The sequence below is a fragment of the Heterodontus francisci genome, chromosome 2 (genome assembly GCF_036365525.1).
Source record: "Heterodontus francisci isolate sHetFra1 chromosome 2, sHetFra1.hap1, whole genome shotgun sequence".
Taxonomy (NCBI): Eukaryota; Metazoa; Chordata; class Chondrichthyes; order Heterodontiformes; family Heterodontidae; genus Heterodontus; species Heterodontus francisci.
The window spans coordinates 29,224,931-29,243,829 of NC_090372.1; positions in this window are offsets into that span (position 1 = coordinate 29,224,931).

The window sequence follows — 18,899 nt, forward strand, 5'->3', positions numbered from 1 at the left end:
GCGCCACTGTGCCGCCCTACTTCCGAGCTCAGTGGTAAACTTGAAAAATTCCGGCCAACATTTCAAAAAGACGGACAGAATTGAAAAGGAGTTGGAGTATCCCTAATTAGGATGACACAAGGGTAGTCGTGAGAAAGGATCTTGGCTCTGAACATCAGGAAGTATAATCAGTATGGCGGGAGATTAGGAATAGCAACGGTCAGAGAACGCTGGTGGGAGTAGTTTATAGGCCCCCTCCAGTAGTTATACTGTTGGATGGAGCATTAAACAAGAAATAATTGGAGCTTGTAACAAAGGCAATGTAATATTCATGGGGAATTTAATCTTCATATAAACTGGACAAATCAAATGGGCAAAAGTAGTCTGGAAGATACAGTTGCAGAATGCTTTTGCAACAGCTTCCTAGAAAAATACGTTGTGGAACCTACTAGGGATACCCTTATTTTAGATCCAGCATTGTGTAATGAGCCAGGGTTAATTAGTAATCTCACAGTAAAAGATCATCTGGGAAAAAGTAATCATAATATAATTAAATTCCATATTATGTTTCAAAGTGACATATTCCAGTCCAAAACAAGAATCTTAAACTTAAAGCCAATATAGGTATGAGGGGGAGCTAGCAAAGTTTAGTTGGGTAAATAGATCAAAAGGTATGGTTGTAAATAAACAAAACAATTAGAAATGTTCAACAAAAACACATTCTATTAAAAAATAAAAACTCAGCAAAGATCTATGCGTGGCTTACTCAGGAATGCATAGCATTATATGAAAAGAGGCAGCTTATAATGTTGCAAAGAATAATAGTAAGCTGAGGATTGGGAGAGTTTAAGAAAAAAGCAACCAGAAAGTTGGGAAAGGAAAAATAGAATGAGAGAAAAATAGAATAGCGAGGAATATAAAACTTGATTGTAAGAGCTTTTACAAGAATATAAAAAGGAAAGTAGCTAAAGTAAACATTGGTCCCTTTGAGGCAGAGACAGGATAAATCATGGAGAATAAAGAAATGGCAAAGACGTTGAACAAATATTTTGTGCCTGCCTTCACAGTAGAAGACACAAATTACATACCAGATGGAAAAGGCAACCAAGGGACTAATGAGACTGAGAAACTTAAAAGTAATAATATCAGCAGAGAAAAAGTATGGAGAAACTTAAGGGACGAAAAGCCAATAAATCCTCAGGACCTGTTGGCCTACATCCTTGTTAGCAAATGTAACACCACTATTCAAGAAAGGAGGGAGAGAGAAAACAGGGTACTACAGGTGAGTTAGCCTGAGATCAGTCAATTGGAAAATGCTGGAATCTATTAAGGAAGTCTTTATACACTTAGAAAATCATTGTAAGATCAGCCAGAATCAACATAGTGACGGGAATTTTATGCTGTCCTCCGCAGCAGATTTGGGAGTTTGGGGTGGGGGGGCATGTAATCTGGTGGGATGGTTGTGGGAGAACACCACCTTCCCTCCTCTGCCGAAATTAGGTCTGGGGTGGGAAGGCCTGTGAACAGCCTTCTCACTCTGCCACTAAATTGAGGACCTTAAGTAGGCAATTAATGCCCAATTATGGGCCTCATCCAGCTGCCACTGCAATTAGCCCAGCAGTGGGCGGGCCTGTTGTGGCATGGGGAGCACGGCAAGAAAAACCGTGCAGGTTTCTTGCCAGCTCTGGGGTTGGGGAGGTGGGTTCCCTTGTTAAAAAACACTTCATGCTTGAATGAGGAACCTGGCATGAGGGGGATAAGGTGTTGATAACCACCCCCTGCCCTTGCTGCTGACCCCCTCCCCTGCCAACCCCACCATGCGAGACCCCTCCCACCCTGAACTACCTGCGTGCAAGGATTAGTAATGGGGCCTCAACTATTTACCAATATTAATGACTTAGATGAAGAGCCTGAGAGTAAGGTATCCAAATTTGCTGCCAATACAGAGCAAGGTGGGAATATAAACTGTGAGCAGGATACAAAGAGGCCGTGAAGAGATATAGACAGGTGAAGAGAGTGGGCAACTAGTTGGCAGATGCAATATCATGTGGGGAAGTGAGGTTATTCCTTTTGGCAATAGTAGAAAAGCAGGATTTTTTTTTTTTTTTAAAAAGGCATGACACTTTAAAATGTTGATGTTCAGAGGTATTTGTGTGGGTACAGCAAGCAATCAGTAAGGCAAATGCTATGTCGGCTTCTATTGCTAGGGGACTGGAATAACAAGGAAGTCTTGCCACAATTGCTTAGGGCTTTGGTGAAAGTACTGTGCACAGTTTTGATCTCCATATCTAAGGAAGGATATATTTCCCTTGGAGACAGTACAGCAAAGGTTCACTAGAATGGTTCCTGAGATAAGGGGGTTATCCTATGATGAGTGGCTGAGAAAATTGGGCCTATACTCTAGAAGATTGGAAGACTGAAAGGTGATCCCAATGAAACATACACGATTCGAAAGGGCCTCAACAGCCTAGATACAGAGGTTGTTTCTCCTGGCTGGGGAATCTAGAACGAAGGGGCACAGCCTCAGGATAAGGGGTTGATCATTTAGGGCTGAAATGAAGAAAAATTTCTTCACTCAAAGGGTTGTGAATCTTTGGACTTCTCTACCCCAGAGGATTGTGGATGCTGCATCATTGCATATACTCAAGGCTGGGATAGTTCATTGAATACTTTTCAACCAATCACAATTGAAGATTGTCCATGGGATCCTGGCATTGTCATAATATAACAAAAATAGGTGGGCTTTGTAGATGTTCTTGTGGTTAGCCAGTCAGTATTCAGTGCTTTGCATGCACCTTTGTCATTTCTTTGCAAACTGTGCAAATGGGCCACTGGTATCAAATCAATACTCAAATAGGATTATGAGATTTTTGATCTCTCAGGGAATCAAGGGATACGGGGACTGGGCAGGAGTTGAGGCAGATAAGCCATAATTGTATTGAATTGCAGAGCAGGCTCGAGGAGCCACATGGTCTACTCCTGTCTATTTCTTACGTTCTGTTATCTACTTGGAAATTGAATGAGAACATTCATTACTGTAGTTTCAGGCTCTTTGCTGCCATTCAGCCAATGAAAACCTGGAGGCACCACCCATTTAGGATGTGGCAAGATAATGATGGCAGAGAAATGGGTTTACAAGGTCAAATGGATTAAGATATAGATTGATCTGAGTACTTCAGAATAAACTTCTTTACCAAAGAGTGGTGACAACGTGGAACTCACTATCGTAGGGAGTGGTTGAAGCTAATAGTATAGGTGCATTTAAGGGGAAGCTAGACAAGCATGAGGGAGAATGGAATAGAGGGTTAAGGAGATAGATTTAATTGAAGTGATTTTAGTGATTGTTTAAAAAGTATTCAATGACTGTAAACCGCATTGCAATTTTTTCAAGCAAAGGCAGTAAATATAGATTCTTGAACTAAAGGAGAGTCAAGGGAACAGACAGAAAGGTGGAATTGAGACCAAGATCAGATCAGTCACGATCTTGTTGTATGGTGGAGCAGGCTCAAGGGCTGCATGGCCTACTCCTGCTCCTATTTTTTATGTTCCTGTGCTCCTACTTGGTATGATAATGCTCATCTAACAACGTACCACTGCCAGTTAAATTAAAATTTGTCACTGGTGCTAATCAGAAGGTGGTTCTGAACTGGGTTGGTGAATGAAACCAAGGACCAAATTTAATCTGTCAAAAAAAGTTTACTATAAGGCTCTTGTCCCTTCTGGACTGGCTCACAGGCTCTGAAGCATCCTCCATAGTATGTCACTGGCTCTAGAATAGTCACTCTTACTGACTCATTCCTCTCCCAATGCACCTTCCATCCATTTCAATTACCTAAGTTCCTCCAATTCTCTCTGGATCGAGCACCCTCTCCTTTCCCACCGAATTATTTTTTCCTTCAAAATCCTGATTTATTACTCCTCCATCTTGTTTTAACACCTACCTTTGCACTGAAAAACTAATCTCAACTTTCCCTTGTCTCCACCAATTTTCTTGCCCTGCTCAATTTCATCCTCCACATCAACTTCTCCAACCACACATCTTCGCCACCTCAAACTCATGACCTCAAGATTGTTGTGAACTCCATTGCTGACAAGACTCTGTCCAAATCATTTCCTATCTCCCGTCTCCAACCTGAAGTCAATGAGGAGCTCCATGTAACCTGCAGAATGGAATCATAGAATCTTACAGCAGAAAAGGAGGGCATTTGGTTTAACATCCTAATCAGCCTTGGAGTCTGACTAGGAGGAATGCCACTCAGAAGCATCTGAGCCACCCTCATAGAGGGTGTTTTAAAAACCTCCAAGCATGATTGGTTGAGAAGTGCTCAATGAATTGCAAACAGGCTGTAAACACTTACTATGATGGCCATCTATGTATGTATGGTTGTTTGTCATAGATTTATACAGCACAGAAACAGGCCCTTTGGCCCATCGTGTCTGTGCGGGCCATCAAGCACCTAACTATTCTAATCCCATTTTCCAGCACTTGGCCTGTAGCCTTGTATGCTATGGCGTTTCAAGTGCTCATCTAAATACTTTTAAATGTTGTGAGGGTTCCTGCCTCTACCACCTCTTCAGGCAGTGCGTTCTAGATTCCAACCACCCTCTGGGTGAAAACAATTTTTCCTCAAATCTCCCCCCCCCCCCCACCTTACCTTAAATCTATGCTCCTTGGTTATTGAACCCTCTGCTAAGGGAAAAAGTTCCTTTCTATCTAATCTATCAATGTCCCTCATAATTTTGTATACCTCAGTCAGGTCCCCCCTCAGCCTTCCCTGCTCTAAGGAAAACAACCCTAGCCTTTTCAGTCTCTCTTCATAGCTGAAATGCTCCAGCCCAGGCAACATCCTGGTGAATCTCCTCTGCACCCTCTCCAGTGCAATCACATCCTTCTTATAGGGTAGTGACCAGAACTGTACACAGTACTCCAGCTGTGGCCTAACTAGCGCTTTATACGACTCCATCATAACCTCCCTGTTCTTATATTCTATGCCTCGGCAAATAAAGGCAAGTATCCCATATGCCTTCCTAACCACCTTATCTACCTGTGCTGCTGCCTTGTGATCTATGGACAAGTACACCAAGGTCCCTCTGACCCTTTGTACTTCCTATGGTCTTACCATCCACTGTATATTCCCTTGCCTTTTTAGTCCTCCCAAAGTGCATCACCTCACACTTCTCAGGATTAAATTCCATTTGCCACTGCTCCGCCCATCTTACCAGCCCATCTATATCGTCCTATAATCCAAGACTTTCCTCCTCACTATTTATGACACGACCAATTTTCATGTTATCTGCGAACTTACAGATCATACCTCCTATATTCACATCTAAATCATTAACATATACTACAAACAGCAAGGGTCCCAGCACCGATCCCTGCCGTACATCACTGGTCACAGGCTTCAGCTCGCAAAAACAGCCCTCAACCATCACCCTCTGCCTCCTGCCACGAAGCCAATTTTGGATCCAATTTGCCAAATTGCCCTGGATTCCATGGGCTCTTACCTTCTTAACCAATCTCCCATGCGGGACCTTATCAAAAGCGTTACTGAAGTCCATGCCGACTATCAACTGCTTTACCCTCATCTACACATCGAGTCACCGCCTCGAAAAATTCAGTCAAGTTTGTTAAACACGATCTCCCCCTGACAAAGCCATGCTGACTATCCCTGATTAATCCCTGCATCTCCAAGTGGAGATTAATCCTGTCCCTCAGAATTTTTTCCAATAGTTTCCCTACCACTGATGTTAGACTCACTGGCCTGTAATTACCTGGTTTATCCCTACTACCCTTCTTGAATAATTGTTGAATTTATAAGAATTATCACTTGCTAATCAGAAGAAAATTCCGAATGCTTAAGGGGCAGAAATGCTAATGAATGGAAAGCCCTGCAGCCACAAAAGAGACACAGATCTCAAATTCCTGGCAAGTGTTCCAGTTGTGTAAAACCCTGCTGTGAATGCTAAATTTTAAATTTATTCCAGTTTTCCTTTTCACAGTATATTAGGTGAGGAGAGGTGAGTATTTATATTGATAACATTGCACTCTTATGTAATGTTCTGCTTTTAAATTTTATAAACAAATTCAACACTCATATGGGACACACAACTGCTGTTTGAACTTTTATCACAATGAATTATAATGAAATACAGGGGGAGAGAGGGGGGGTTATTTTGGTCATGTGGGCTGGGCTATTCCACTGGAGAGGCTATAGCAGCACGGGCACGATGAAGCAAGACTCCCACCCAATGCACCACTGTCCCCAATGAATTTTTGAGGTCAGCTTGGGGAAAGGGATGGTCAGGAATAGCCAAAAGTGCCTGCAGTACTGGATGGCTAGCTGCCTGTTTTAGCCATGGGTCAGTGGATAGCACTGTCACTTGAATCAGAAGGTTGACAGATTAATATTGCCTACAATCAATAGCACTAAAACAGATTATCTGATCATTACCACATTGCTCTCAATGGAACATAACTGTGCACTAATCGGCTGCCATGCTTCCTACAACTGCAACTTGGCTGTGAAGTACTTTGGGACATCTTCAGGTCATGAAAGGCTCAATATAATTACAAGTTTTTTTCTTTTTTACTCAATGTCAGGCAGCATTGGTGGAGAGAGAAACAGAGTAAACATTACAGGTCAATACACTTTCCTGAGGAAAAAGTTAGAAATGTCATTGGGTTTAAGCAAGCAAAAGGGGGGAGGGTGGAAAAAGAAGAATAGGGAAGGGCTGTTGTAGGGTGGAAGACAGAAGAGATTTAATGACCAAAGAGTTTATGGTAATAAAGACAGAAAATGCTGAAAATACTCAGCAGGTCAGGCAGAACATGGAGAGAGAGAAAGAGAGTTAACGTTTCCAGTCAACGACCTTTCATCAGAACAGTTTTGCGTTTAGTCTCCCAGTGTAGAGCAGATCGGCATTGTGAGCAGTGAATATGGTGTACTAAATTGAGAGAAGTGCACATAAATCTGTGTTTCACCTGTTTGGAACCTTGGATGAGGAGGAGGGGGGAGGTAAAAGGCCAGGTGTTGCATCTCCTGCACTTAATCTTTTTTTTTTGCTTTCGGGCTACAGCTATTCATCATTCTGCCAGTCACACCTCCTCTGGACACACATTCACAAGCAAAGTTAATTATTAGGATGGGGGATACAAAAGCTCAAAGAGGTAGGTTTTGAGGACGTTTTAGAGTTCTGATGAAAGGTCACAGATCTGAAACGTTGGCCAGAATTTTATGGCCCCCCCCCGCGGGTGCGGGCTGGAGGTGCGGGTGCGTAAAATTGAGTGGGAGGCAGGGGATGCCGTTCCCATCACCATTCTGCCCCCACTGCAATTTTATGAGCGGCAAGGGAGGTGACAAATGGCCTGCCCGCCCCAAGCCAATTAACTGCCACTTAAGGACCTCCTTCCGCCACTACTGGGATAATACCAACAGCGGACGGGCGGCTCAGCACCTCAGGAGGCTGCTCTGTAAAACCTGGCCGGTGGGGGGGGCGGGAGGACCTACTGATCGCTGATTGGCCGGCGGCTCTCCGAAGTGAGACCTCCTGCCTCAGAGGGGCGGATGGCCCGCCCGAGGCCAATTAAGGGCCAGGGCCACATAAAATCACAACATGCCTTCCAGGCCCAGCGGGCTCGCCACTGACTTTCTGGCCGATGGACGGGGCTTCCACCCCGACATAAAATTCCAGCTGTTAACTGTTTCTCTTTCCACAGATGATGACAGACCTGCTGAGTATTTATAGCACTATTTTTATTTCAGATTTACAGCATCTACAGCATTTTGCTTTTATTTTGGGCTTAGAAGAGTTCCTTTAACAAGGAGAAGGGTGGAGAGGCTCAGGGAGGGAATTCTAGAGCTTAGGCCTCGGCTGAAGGCACAACTGCCAATGTGGAGAAAATCAGGGATGCACAAGAGGCCAGAGTTGGAGATTACGGAGATAGGGAGGGCGAGAACATGGTTATCGTGAGCATGAGGATAAGAATATTAAAATTGAGGCATTGCTGGACCTGAAGCTAATGTAGGTTAGCGAGCTCGGAGGTGCTGTGTGACCAGGACTTGGTGTGAATTAGGATACAGGAAGATTTTAAACTGAGTGACTGGTGTACTCTCTATAGCAGAAGAATGATATTTGAGAACTGACATTTGTGTTGAAAGAACAGCTGTTTAAATAGCAGACATTTCATGTACAAACAACCTATGCCTGCTGTTCAAATGGCATAAAACTTCAGTATGGTACCTATGCCAACATCAGTTTTTACAGATTACACAGGTGTAACAACATAATATGAGTAGGATTAAAAACTTGCCTGGAGTTTCTGCTTGTTCTTTTTGGTGCAATTCACCGTATATCAGTGTAACCAGTGCAAACGATCGGGAAACTATAAACATAAATTGTCTTCAGCATTTTTCGTGTTTCTGCAATCTTTTGCGCTAGTTTTAAAAACATTACACTAGCAGCCTGCACCCACAAAAGTGGCCAGACTCCCAGGGTCAATTAATCACCCTTTGCCTTTGTCCCAGGCCAGCTTTGTTACTTAATCTCTCTTGCCCTATCAAATACCTTCCCCTTTGTTCTCTCCCCCTCCCCTTCACTTGCTTAAAACCTAATTCTTTTCTAACCTTTGCCAGTTCTGAAGATCACAAACCTGAAATGTTAACTTTGTTTCTCTCTCCACAGATTCTGCCAGACCTGCTGAGTATTTCCAGCACTTTTTGTTTTTATTTCAATTAATCACCATCAGGAGTTTCTACTAATTGCATCGTTTACGAGCCTTCAAGGAGGCTCCAACATTAACCTGGATCTTTTAGGCACAAGGACACGAATTGGTACATTTTGAAAGGTTTTGAATGGAAAAATGTAAAACATTTACTAAGGAACTGACTATTATGCCCCAATCTAACAGGATTTTCTTTTTTAAAAGTCATTTTCAGTAGTTTAGAATTGAGTTACTCGAGTGGTGGATTGGTATGATATAAAATGCTTAATTTTTTGTGAAAAACCCATTTTCAGCTGTGTAAATCAAGCTTTACCAAATTACCACTCAAATATATCTATGACTTTTCTTTAAAGTAAATTCTTTTTTATAATAATTACATTTTAAAATGCAGCCTGATGCGTTGCTTCATGGTAGATTTTGCATTTGGTGATATGCAAATGCGTGAAACTCAGGGGAAAAGCACCAGTCAAAACTGAATGCAAATTGCCAATTGCATCCAAAGCAGAAACTCTACTCCACAATGTTTAGGATGTTCAGTTGGATCAAACCCTATTTAACAGTGTTATGTAGTTAAATAGAATTACATAGTATTTACAGCACAGAAACAAGTCATTAGGTCAATGCTAGTGTTTATACTTCACAAGAGCCTCTTCTCACCTTATTTCATCCAACCCCATCAGTAAATTCTTTATTTCTTTCTCCCAAGGTAGCTTCATTTTAAAAAGCAACTACGCTATTCACAACAACTACTCCACACGGTAGCAAGTTCCACAATCTAGTCACTCCCTGGGTAACGAAGTTTCTCCTGAATTCTTTCGTGGATTTATTGGTGACAATTATTTATGCCCCCTAATTTTGGACTCCCTACAAGTGGAAACATCTTTGCTACCTCTACAATATCAAACTTTTTCACAATTTTAAAGACCTCTATTAGGTCACCCCTCAGCCTTCTCTTTTCCAGAGAAAGGGCCCCAGCTTATACAGCATTCTCTGATGGTTAGAACTTCGGATAACATCCGTGTAAATCTATTTTGCACCTTCTCCAGTGCCTCTGTACCTTTTTTGTACTATGACAACTAGAACTGGACATGTTACTCCAGTTACGTTCTAGCCAAGGTTCTATACAAGTTTAACATATATTCTCGGCTTTCAATTCTACTCCTCTAAAAATGAACCCCAGTATTTGGCATGGTCTTTTTAGCTGGCATTATTACTCAATGATTTGTGAATGTGCACCCCTCTATCCCTTTGCTCCACTACTCCATTTTGACCATTTTCCATGAAGTATATGCTTTTCTTATTCCTTCTACTAAAATGCACCATCTCACTTGCTTATATTAAAATTTGCCATTTACACACCCATTCTGCAAGTTTATTAATGTCTTGCATTTTGTTCATCATGCTCAATATTAACGATATCTCCAAATTTAGTGTCATCCACAAACTTTTAAATTGTACTTCTGCTTCCAGAATCCAAATCATTGTTGTGAACAGCAGTGGTCCCGACCAATACACCTGTGGACAACACTTCCCACCTTCTGACAATCTGAGTAACTACCTTTAACACCTACTGTGCTTTCTGTTTTGTAGCCACATCCATTCTGCTACTTTTCCCCTGACTCCACATGCTCTGATCTTAATTATGACTTTACTATGCAATATTTTATCAAAGACCGCTTGAAAATCCAAATTCATTACCCTTGTCTACTCTGTTACTTTTCAAAGAATTCAATGAGGTTGTTCAAGCAGGACCTTCCCTTTTCAAATCCATGTTGACTATTCTTTATTATATTTTCAGTTTCTAGAGTTTTTCTATTACGTCTCATACAGTCAGAGATACACAGCACTGAAACAGGCCCTTCGGCCCACTGACTCTGTGCTGACTAACAACCACCCATTTATGCTAATCCTACATTAATCCCATATTCCCTACCACATCCCCACCATTCTCCTACCACCTACCTACACTAGGGGCAATTTACAATGGCCAATTTACTTATCAACCTGCAAGTCTTTGGCAGTGGGAAAAACCGGAGCACCCAGCGGAAACCTACGTGGTCACAGGGAGAACTTGCAAACTCCGCACAGGCAGTACCCAGAACCAAACCTGGGTCACTGGAGCTGTGAGGCTGCAGTGTTAACCACTAAGATTCTATTATCTTTTCTACCACTGGCATTAAGCTAACTGGTCTATAGTTTCTTGTACTTATTCTATCTCCTTTTAAATCTAGGAATAATATAATATAAGCTGTCCTCCAGTCCTCTGACACTACACAATTTTTGAATGAATTTTATAAATATACAACAGTGCCCCTTTTATTTCTTCCCTAGCTCTTAGTATGCACGGATGTAATCCATCCCAACTACGGGTTTTATCCTCTCTAATTTTCACTAGTTTATCAATTACCTCTCCCTTTTCTTTTTTCTAATGTCAGATTCAATGTATTAGTCTCCCTGGTAAATACTGAGCCAAAATAATTATTCAACATTTCTGCCATTTCCTGTGAGTTTATCTTGTACATCCGTTAAGTGGCTCTATTCTGATTTTTTTTACTTGTGTCTGTAGAATACTACTTTTTTATATTCCTTGATAATTTAATTTCATAGTCCCTCTTTGCCTTCCTAATTGTTATTTTAATTTATTTCCGAATTCCACGTTCCCTTGTGTCATCTTCCCCTTTATTGTCTATGTCCCGGTGTATGTCCTTTTCTATAGTCTCAATTTACCTTTATCTCTATTTATCCATGGTGTTTCAATATTGGATAGTTTTTTTTTTAAAAGTAGAAGTTATTTCTCCTGAACTCTACTTAAATATTTCCCACTACTGCTCTCCTTTAGTCAGTATTTTTTTTTCCAATTTATTTTACATACTAACTTGATGAGCAGTGAAGAGCCATTGGTCCACGAAGCCTGCCACCGTGATCCACCTCTGCAGTGATGTAATCTCCCCGAGGGGCAAAAATAGGTGAAAAACCCAGGACGAACAAGAGTTCCCAAGTTCCATTCTCATTACCTTAAATTTAGCTTTTGCCAATCTACTACTTTGGTCTTGGTTTTACTTATGTCATTCTTGATCATTATTGTAAATCTTATGTTGTGATCATTATTGCCTACATGTTCCCTGACACTTACTTCTCTTATCTGTTCTGTTCATTTCTTATTACCAGATCTAGCAATATTATTCACTTTTCACATACTGGGCAAGAAAGGAGTCCTGTACACGCTAAACTCCATTTCCTTTTCCCACCATTTTGGTAGTTGAAGAAAGAGGAAGTCTCACCAATAAAATTGTTGTTTTTCTCACTGTAGTCCCAAAGGACCATAGGCATCTCTCTCCAGTCGAAAAAGAGACAGTTGGTAAAGCATAGCTTGAGGGGCACCACTCCTGCGTGGGGAAAAGTGAGGAGGCACACCTTCATGAACTACCACAGCTGGTGCAGGGATTGAAGCTTCACTGTCGGCATCTTTCTGCATTACACTAACTGTCCAGCCAACTGAGCTATCTTTAAATTTTTTAGTTAACCACGGATGGTGGGTCCTCCCCTTGGATAGACATGCATATGCTCCCATTTGCCAAATGCATAGACCTTTGTTGTGTGAAGTCCTTCAAAACAAGAATACTACCTTACTTGGCATTCAAGTGATGTAAACCTGATGCACTTCCATATTGTAAACAAGGATACAGGTGAACTTTCATGGCTAGCTAAATGTGTTGTCAGAAGATGAACAAATTATGTTCAATGATTAGACTCAGCTTTGACAGAATCAGATACTTATTTTCCACTTAACTGCTCTTTTATTCTGTTCAACACCTACTCCACCCACCACTACCCCCCACCCCCACCTCACCCCTCACAAAAAACACATCTGAACAAACTTGCAATGTAATACTCAGCCTGGCTGAGATCACTGCATTCAAACTATTGCTTCTGCCTTCATAAGTTCCAACACACTTACAAAGCAACAGCTCAGTCACCTCAACACATATCATTATATCCAAAGAAATGTTTGATTGCTGTAATTTATCACTAAAAGACAATAGCTCAAAATGTGCAGCCTGAAAAATTCCCATTCTGCATTCATTCTTCTGCAAAAGCCTGCTTTATGCACCTCCTGCAGCTAAAGCCATTACTGAAATGAATGGTGATGCAGTCATATATATATATATATACATACACTACCTGATGTAATCAGCTGCAGTATTAATGGTTCTAGGTGATTTCTTAGGCTAGCCTGAAGGAAATTTATCCTCTCTACCATCAAAATCAGTTCATATTTTAAAAAAGAACATTTCTATTGAGAATTCTGTAGTCTAAAAAATAAATACTCAAACATGTACTAGTTTTATCTAATATGAAAGATCTTCCCTCTCAGAGCCTGAACTTTGTTTCTCCCCGTTTCACATGCTTTCTTCCCTTTACTCATCCTCTCTACCACCGCCTACACCCTTTCACTCCAATCATCAGCACACTCTGCCTCTTTCAACTCTGACATCTCTTTCTCCCATTTCTATCATCTACTTCATGACATCTGCATTATTTGCCCTTGCCACTCTCACCTTTTCATCACAGTATAGATTGTTCTCATCACAACTAATGACTCTCCCTCTTCCCAATGCTGTCCCTCCACCACCTCTGAAGAGAAGGGAGTTATTTCTGGTGTCCTGACCAGTATCTATCCCTCAATCAACATCAGTAAAAACAGAATATTCGGTCATTACCGCATTGCTGTTTGTGGGAACGTGCTGTGTGCAAATTGGCTGCCACGCTTCCTACATTACAACAATATAACAAATATAAAAGTGTAAAAGCAAAAGTACTTCATTGGCTCTAAACCACTCTGGGACATCCTTGGATTGTGAAAGACACAATATAAATGCAAGACAGTGAGTCTTCTTTCAGAACTCACCTCTAGATAACAGTTCCATTGTTATGCAAGTAGATTACACAGAATCCAATAAGGTGGTAAGTTGCATGCTGGTAAAAGAATTGTATATAACATCTGCAAGAGAAACTACAGGAAAAATGTTTTGGTCGTAAAGCAAACTCAGCATTCACTGACATCACACAAGACTGACTCTCAATATTGAGGTTGATATCAATTAGCCATACTCAGGGAGCTCCAGTTCACCTCCCAATGCCTATTTGTGGAAACTACAATTTTGTGCACTTCACTTTTTACCCCACCTTCCAAATGATTGCAGTATGCAATGATTTTTATTTCCAATAAGCTATGTTGACAGATTTAAGAGTAAAATGCCAAAATTTACTGTTGCCACTATTAGCTGCAGCTTCTGTTATTTTAATGGATGATATTAACCCATTTGTTTTGGCTTACTGAAGTCTGTACAACTGCTTCTAATTTCATCTGCACTTCAGTGACTGCAGCAGTGTGTTGACACTGGTTAGCCATTTCATGCTTTCTGGTAGGCAAGCAAACAACAGTGATAGCAGTGCTAATTGCTACCAGTCACCTGTTTAACACTTGTGCAGATAGCACATTGGCTGACACTGCAGGTGATTCCCATGACAGTTCGGAAGGAGGAACAGAGTTGAGAGAGGAGGTGCCAGCTGCCGGCGTTCTTGAAGCAGATATCACTCCTCTGTAACTTGCTTCCTACTCATCTGAGGCTGTGAAGTTAGTTGACCGTGGTCATTGTAAGGTAAAGATACCACGGTCCTCCTATACAATGAATAGTACAGTGGCAAGCATGGAAAGTTTGGCTCAGGTGGCTCCTGATCACCCTAGCACAACAGCTTTGAGGTAATGGCAAATTCACTATGAAAGGCTGACTTCATAGACTCCATCAGACAGGAGGCGATTATTTGGCTCATTCTTCCTGTGCCAGATCTTTAAAGAACTGTACAATGAGTCCCATAGCCCTGCAACTCCTCACCACCTCCCCCCACAACCCCTTTCAAGAGTATATCTAATTTGCTTTAGAAAAAAATTATTAAATCTATTTCTAGCACCCTTTCAGGCAGTGCATTCCCAATCATAGTAATTCACTGCTCAACACCTCCAACAATAATTTTCACTTGACGTACTGACTGTCATGGGAACTTTAACTTCCTCTTAGATATCTTAAAACTCCCTGATTTTCTGCAAATGTTTGTATTGCAAGAGCTCCTATTTCACTTCTCAAATGCTCAATATGAAGTCTTGGAAATGCTCCAGTTATTGTCAGCTTTCCAATGAATTAGTCAATGACTATTTTAGATTTCACAAATATTACCTGTTAAAACAAACTTAATATTTTTTTCAAAAATCTAAAGCAAATCCAAAAACGTTATAAACTAATGTGTAAGGCACTGTGAAACTGAAAATTGACAAATTAACAAAGGGCCAGAGGCATTTTAGCCATTTAACAGGCCCATCGCAACGACTGCCTACTTCCAGCGCCCTACTCATCAGACTCCCATCCCTGTAAACTCCAGCTCATCCAAGATTCTGCTGGTTATTTATTTGCTGAACCTAGTCCTTTCTCCCATCACTCCTGTTTTTGGTGACCTTTATGGCCTTGCCTGTCCATCTTTTTAACCTCTTCCAGTCTTAATGCACCAGCCCACCTACCACCTATCCCTTGAATTCTCCAAACTTGAGTCCACCCTCTTATGCATCCTTCCTTCCATCTGATCATTTGTGGCCATGCCTTTAACTGGTTCTTTAAACATCTTCATATACCCTCAATTCCTTAAAATCCATTTCTTTGACCTAGATATCTTCTGGTTTGTCTCAATGTACATTCTTTATGCCTCAGTGAAGCATCTGTGATCTTTTTCTATGTTCAATGCAAACTGTTGCTGATACTGAGCAATAATTTCTGAAAAAGGATTTTGGGAAAAGACAAAAAAAAGTTCAAATGAAAAGTTATTAATCACAGTGAATTCCACTTGTACTGCTGTTTTCAGCCTTTGAAAGTTGCCCACTAAAAAGGACGCTGCTAACTCTTCACTATCATGCTAGATATGTATTTCAGCTCACTAGTCAACTTCATTGTGTCAGCTGTGGCTCACGAGGTAGCCTCTTGCCTGAGTCAGAATGTTGTCGGTTCAAGTCCCACTGCCAAGACTTAAGTGCAAAATCTAACTTTTACTGGATGTAAAAGATCACGTGGCATTATTTTGAGAAGCAAGAGTTTGCCAATGTTTAGCCCTTAGCCAGTACCACAAAAAAATTATCTAGTTATTAGCTCATTGTTTTTGTGGGACCTTGCTAAGTACAAACTGGTTGCTGCATTTCCTACATTACGGTTACTACACTTCAAATGTATCTCATTGGCTGTAAAGTGCTTTGTGGCATCCTAAGGTCATGAAAGACCTCATATGAATACAACCCTTCATTATTTTCACCAACCCAAACATATCAGCATCCCCTCAGCCTTTATTGTATAGATCTTGCTCACTCTAATCCACCACCCCAAAACAGACATTTTGCCAATTTCTTTAGCAAACATGCATGTAGAGATTTGAATAAAATGCTACTGGATGCGACTAAGCAACTAAGTCAAATGTCATAAATATCACACTGTATGTGGATATATAAAACACCCAGAAACAGGATCCTTGGGATTTCCCAGTGCAATGCTATGCACAAGTCCCAACACAATACAAATAAATAAAATGTCACACATGTGGCATTACTTATGTGAAGGGCATGCAAAACAGATGCTACTAACCATTTTCAAGTGTTTAAAAAAATTCAAGTGATAAGCAAAAGACTAACCCTTGAAATGACTGTAAGCAATGAGATTGTGCATACACTTAACACTTGTATTACAGTCCTCTCCTTTGAAAGAAAGCACTTGCATTTATATAGTACTTTCATGACCTCACAATGACCCAAAACACTTCACAGCAAATTAAGTACTTTTGACATGTAGTCACTGTTGCAATGTAGGAAACACAGCAGTCAATGTGCACATAGAACACTCCCACAAACAGCAATATGATAATGACCAGATAACCTAGTTAAGTGCTGCTGGTTGAGGGATAAATATTGACCATGAAATCAGAACTCCACTGCTCCTCTTCAAAATAGTGTCATACCAAGGGCCTCAGTTTAACCTTCCTCAGCACTGGCAAGTCAGCCTAGATTTTGTGCTCAAGTCATGTTACTCCAAGCTGAGGGTGATTCTGTTGAGGGCATTTCCACTGCAGATTGATCCTACTCTCCAGATCATATTGAGAACTCCAGTTCGTCTGAGCAATATGAAGTGCAAACGGTCTCCCAGCAGGGAAAAGCCTACTTAAACAAACCTAGAGAATGCCAAAGGCTGGCAGTCAATTCTTAGAAGCCCCTTGGTATATGGTGGGATATTGTACAAGCTTAATCAGCCAAAATCCTTAGCTTGTAAGCAAAGGTCACTGTAAGCTTCCCCCTGGCTGCTTAGCTAGTAGTGTATTAACAATTAGCTGGTTTGTATGACCATCTGGGGATGAGTGGATCCCAGTCCTTCAATGACACATATACCCCTCCACATCCTGTCAATACATGGCTGGTCAAGCATCTAGAATACAGTGGGGTGCTTTGGGATGTCCAGTGGTCATGCAAGGCACTATATAAATGCAAGTCTTTTTCTTTTTACAGCCAATGAAGTACTTTTGAAGTGTAGTCACTGTTGTAGTGTAGGACATGCAACAACCAATTTTCACAAACAGCAATATTATAATGACCTGTTTTTAAGTGATGTGATTGAGGGATAAATATTGGCCAGGACAGAGATAACTCCCTTGCTCTTCTTTGAAACAGGACCATGAGATTTTTTACATTCACCTGACGGCAGACAGGGCATCTATTTAAAAGCTCAACCAAAAGACGGCACTTGATAGTGTAGCACTCCCTCAAGTGTCAGCCTTGATTTTTGTGGAGTGGGACTTGACCGCACAACCTTCTATCTCACAGGTGAGTGCGCTACCAACTGAGACATGGCTGACACACAATGAAAGAGAAAACCAAGCCATGATCATGGTCACCTTGACCAATCACTAGTAACAGCCAGCTCCAATGGGGTGAAGGACAAACAGCATCCATTCGTATTCTGGATGGAGAGCAGGGGAAGGGCAGGTCCAGAGTGTCTCATTCTCAATAATGTTGACTCGCACAATTACTCTGATAAAGCTTGCAACCTCTGGTTGGAACCTAGACGATGAGTTGTGTTTGAGATTCTCGCTAGAATTCTAACCTTTGGCGAAGGAGGATAGCAACATTTTGCTCTGTATTGTGGAAGGATATACAGGTAAAAAAAACAATTATTCACCTCTATTGCGTGCAAGATGTTTTCTACTAAAATTAGTGTAACTGACCACAACGATATTGCCACAGCTTATTGTGGTGTGGTAAGTCAGTGATTTCTATAGGGCAAAACTGAAAAACATATCAACTTATCACTTCTGTCTCTTGTGCCTTCCTCACCCTTTTCTGCTATGTTTATTTTACATTTCACATATTAACAATTCACCCCAAATTTGGCAATGCAACCCAACATATGTCATTTTTAAAATTTTTGGCATCATCTCTCACAGCTGTCCTGGTTTCATAAGTTGGCTCCTGCCGGTGTATGGAATCTGTAGCAGTTTGTATCATTTTACAATAATAAATTATTCATCATACCAAATAATAATCAAACATTTTTCAAATATTAATTATAGTATTGCCATAATTCTTAGTATTCAATGGAAATAACAGTTTCTGACTCAAGGCACTGAATATTTGTAATGAAAAAAATTATGCTGCAAAGTGCATAATATAGCAAGAATCAAATGTTAAATTTAGTTTTATCATCTCAACCATTGTGCAGATGTTGGGCTGGATTTTACCAGAGGGTTGTGGCAGGGGGGCCTGGAAAATGCCTCCAAGAGAGGACTGCCATGGGCCTCGAAGCTGGGAAGGCCCTGCCCCATATTGCCGGTGGTGACAGGAGCAGGATTTAAATATATTAATTAGTGAATTAATTACCTACCTGCTCCTGGCCGTCCCACTGCCATATCCCAGCCGGCTGCCAAGACTCCCGCACCTTTGGATCTCTGTTCGGAGATTTGATGTGGGACACCTTAAAGATAAGACTGAAGCATTTGCAACAATCTTCAGCCAGAAGTGCCAAGTTGATGATCCGTCTCGGCCTATTCTTGAAGTCCCCAGCATCACAGATGCCAGACGTCAGCCAATTCGATTCACTCCGCGTGATATCAAGAA